The sequence below is a fragment of the Lactuca virosa genome, chromosome 9 (genome assembly GCF_052849685.1).
Source record: "Lactuca virosa cultivar CGN04683 chromosome 9, Lactuca_virosa_CGN04683_v6, whole genome shotgun sequence".
Lineage (NCBI taxonomy): Eukaryota > Viridiplantae > Streptophyta > Magnoliopsida > Asterales > Asteraceae > Lactuca > Lactuca virosa.
In genome coordinates, this window is record NC_136434.1 from 290,410,886 (window position 1) to 290,414,282 (window position 3,397).

General features: G+C 35.5%; 1 non-coding gene across 1 annotated transcript; it reads right to left on the reverse strand.

Moving 5' to 3' along the window:
- Nucleotides 1–2,960: 2,960 nt before the first annotated feature.
- LOC145141757 (small nucleolar RNA R71) lies at nucleotides 2,961–3,067 on the reverse strand. Its single transcript, XR_013722952.1, has one exon. It is a non-coding gene; the product is annotated as a small nucleolar RNA R71 (small nucleolar RNA).
- Between the last annotated feature and the right edge of the window lie 330 nt (nucleotides 3,068–3,397).

The window sequence follows — 3,397 nt, forward strand, 5'->3', positions numbered from 1 at the left end:
TTGTCTTGTAACAATCTCCAATAGAGTATTTTGTGATTTTGTAATTTCATTGACCGAGTCTTGGTGACTTTTGTGCCGTGACATTACGAAAGGACTGTTGCATAAAATATTAGAATCTAACATATTCTAGTAGTGGTGAGAATTTTGTATTCTTACACTAATGGATTAGGAATTGTGAAATGAGTGTGATTGAAAATGTTGTTTAATTATACCATTTCACAAAGTAAGGACCATAGGTAAACATAGTGTGCATGCTAAGAGCATGGGACAATTGTAGTTATAATTCAAGTAAGAAGTTGATTACCCGAAACAACAAATAATGAGTAATCAATATGGTGATTAAGTAAAAGGTGTTTTTATTTATACTCAAAGGTTTGAGGCCATATAGGATTAGTATTATTATTGTGTTTTACTTTGCATGTTTTGACTTCCCGAATAATGAGATTATTCAAACCCTCCACAGTCGCTCATTTTTTGGAAGTAGGAATGAAAGAAGACTATCATGAATCTGACTGTAGATTGTCTAAAGTGTTTTAGACATAAGCAAAAGTTTGTTGCAGGGTTCATGAGTGCTGCTATAAGATTAGAGTATTGGAATAAACCCACGCTCACTTGGATCGCTTCATGGATTTTATCACGAGTGATTGGTGAGACGATAATATCTTGTATTCTTGAAACCAAGATGTACGAGTTGTATCTTGCGAGTCGGTTGCACAATGATAATACGTAAACGCACTATTAACTTGGTGTTATAAAACGTATTGTTGTGTGTGATTCGGTGAGTGAGTGCAAGCGAGAATTGAGTCAAAGTTTATCCGTTCCTTTTACCCAAAGTGGGATAAAAGCGATATATGTGGGCCCCTCGATGATTTAGTGATGAAACCCTAAGCGCTTGGCCAAGCCGGGACTAAGTTGATGTATTCAATTGTAGTCTATTATCAGTTGTCATAAATCGGAAGTCGGGAAACAATACATGAACAGAGAGTATGATTAAAATCCATGTCTCAGTTCATACGATATCTAGAATGGAGGAATATATGATCCCTTATCTAAAGGACGCGTTACTAATAAGATCAGAGTTTGACAGTGGTTTTTGAAAGCTACGATTGTAGATCAGGATCGGAAGTCATACGCATAATAGTTATTAGACTTATCCAAGTGGGAGACTGTTGGATTAGTGTCTAAGTCCATAACTATTTTAGTATGTACTTGACCCGATGGTGCATGGTCCTTTTGGGTTGCCTTCACCATAGCAACTTGACAGGGTGATTTGTGAAGAGAGAAGATATATTATTATATTAATATATTATGAGAATAATATATTAAAGGAATAATAATATTATTTGATTAATATTAGTCATAAATTAATTAGGAATTAATTTGGTGACTAAGAGAGGTTAATTGAATAAAGGGGCTTAAACTGTCAAATGGGTGATAGTTGAGTTTTTGGGCTATGAATCCTTATGGGATATAGGGTGGACGAAATTAAGGAGTATGGGCTCCTTGAATTCGTCCAAGCCTTACTCTAGAAGGATCCTTGGATTGCTTAGGGCCTAAGTTATTCAATTAGAGTTAAGGATGTAACCCTAGTAGCTCATAATATAAATAGACCCCATAGGTGAGGGAAATCGGAGACCTTGTTGCATTGGAAACCCTAGAGCCAATATTCTCATCCCTCCTCTCTCTCCAAATCATCCTCTTGCTAGTTGGTGTTTGTAAGCCATTAGAGGAGTGACAATTGTGACTCTAAGCTCCAAGAACAAGAACATTCAAGCAAGCAACTTAAGGTATTCTTCTATATCTGATTTCATATGTTATGATTCAATTGTTTACTCCAGATCTTGCATCATAAGCCTTGAAAACATTGCATGTTCAATTAGAGAAACCTAGATCCAAGTATTAGGGTTTGCATGTGCACATAGGAAAGTTCTTAGGGCTCAAACCCATCAGTTAGTCTGACCATGATGACTAGTATATTTTATTTGGTAACTGATGGAATTAATCCATTGTATTGAAATCAACCATAGGAAACATGAGGAATTTGAAGCTAAACGAAAGTATCATTTATTCTTGATTTAAAATCATCTGTCTAGTTGTTTACTTTAGTAATTAGTTACTTCTATTTGTTTTTTTCTTAGTTTAACTTTTACTAGTTATTTTTTTAATTAAAAACCGTTCCTTGTGATCGATACCTGACTTACTTACTATTCTATAATCGGACTATGTACATTGCCTATAAGTGCATACTTAGTTAAGTTTTGTTAGGTTATAAATTTAAAAGTTGATAAGCATAATTTATGCACATCAAGTGTTTGACGCTGTTGTCGGGGAACGGCTTATTTTAGTTGAAAATAATTGCTTCTAATTAATCTATCCTTTTTGTGGTTAAAAGCCACAAAACGTTACTTTTTTGAATATTGTTTTTCTGTCCAGGCATTCTCCACGACGTGGCAATATTTTACCACGGTGTGGGCGCTAGCAATTTTGTTTTTTAGTTTTTATTTAGTTTACTTGATTTTATTTCTTTTTTTTGTTTGTTTTATGCATGTTTTCTAGTTTTATCTTAGCAGGAAAAAATGGTGGACATCATCACCATGACAATGGAAGAGTACAAGCGACATATGAGGAACGACAACATATGGGGTCTTGATCCACCAAAAATCCCAACCACTATAAAGTTTGAACTACCAAGACACATTCTTGGCATGCTAAAGGAACTACCTTTTTATGGGAAGGAACACGAGCACCCTTATGAGCATATAGAAGAGGTGGTGGAAATTCCCAATTATTTTAATGCTCCAAACGTGAGTAAGGATGCGGTGATGCCATGAATTTTACCAGTCACACTGAAGGGAGAAGCAAAAGAGTGGTTAACATCACTTCCCTTTGGAGCAATCACGACATGGGCTGATTTTAAGATTGAGTTCATAAACCAGTCTATCCCTCCTTCAAAAGTGGTGATGATTAAAAGAAACATACATAATTTCGAATAATTAGAGGGGGAGTCACTATATGAAGCTTGGGAGTGTTGCAAGAGATTATTATGACATTTCCCTCAACATGACTTCAATGTGCAACAATAAATCTTGATATTTTATGAGGTCAATGTGTTCACTCGCCAACTTCTAGACTTTCAAAGTCCCATGACAAAGAAGGATCCGAAAACAAATAAAGCTTTGATTTACGATATTGCTAAGCATTCAAGAGAGTATCACAACCCAAAAGAGAATTTCACTAGAGGAAAATTAAGTAAAGATGGATGTGAAGATGCTATCAGTTCAGTAATTGCAAAGCTCGACGCGATGGAGGAAAGGATCACAAAAATGGATAGATCAACTTAAGATAGATGTGGAGCTTGTGGCGGACCCCATTCTATAAGGGATTCTGAATTGCAGTA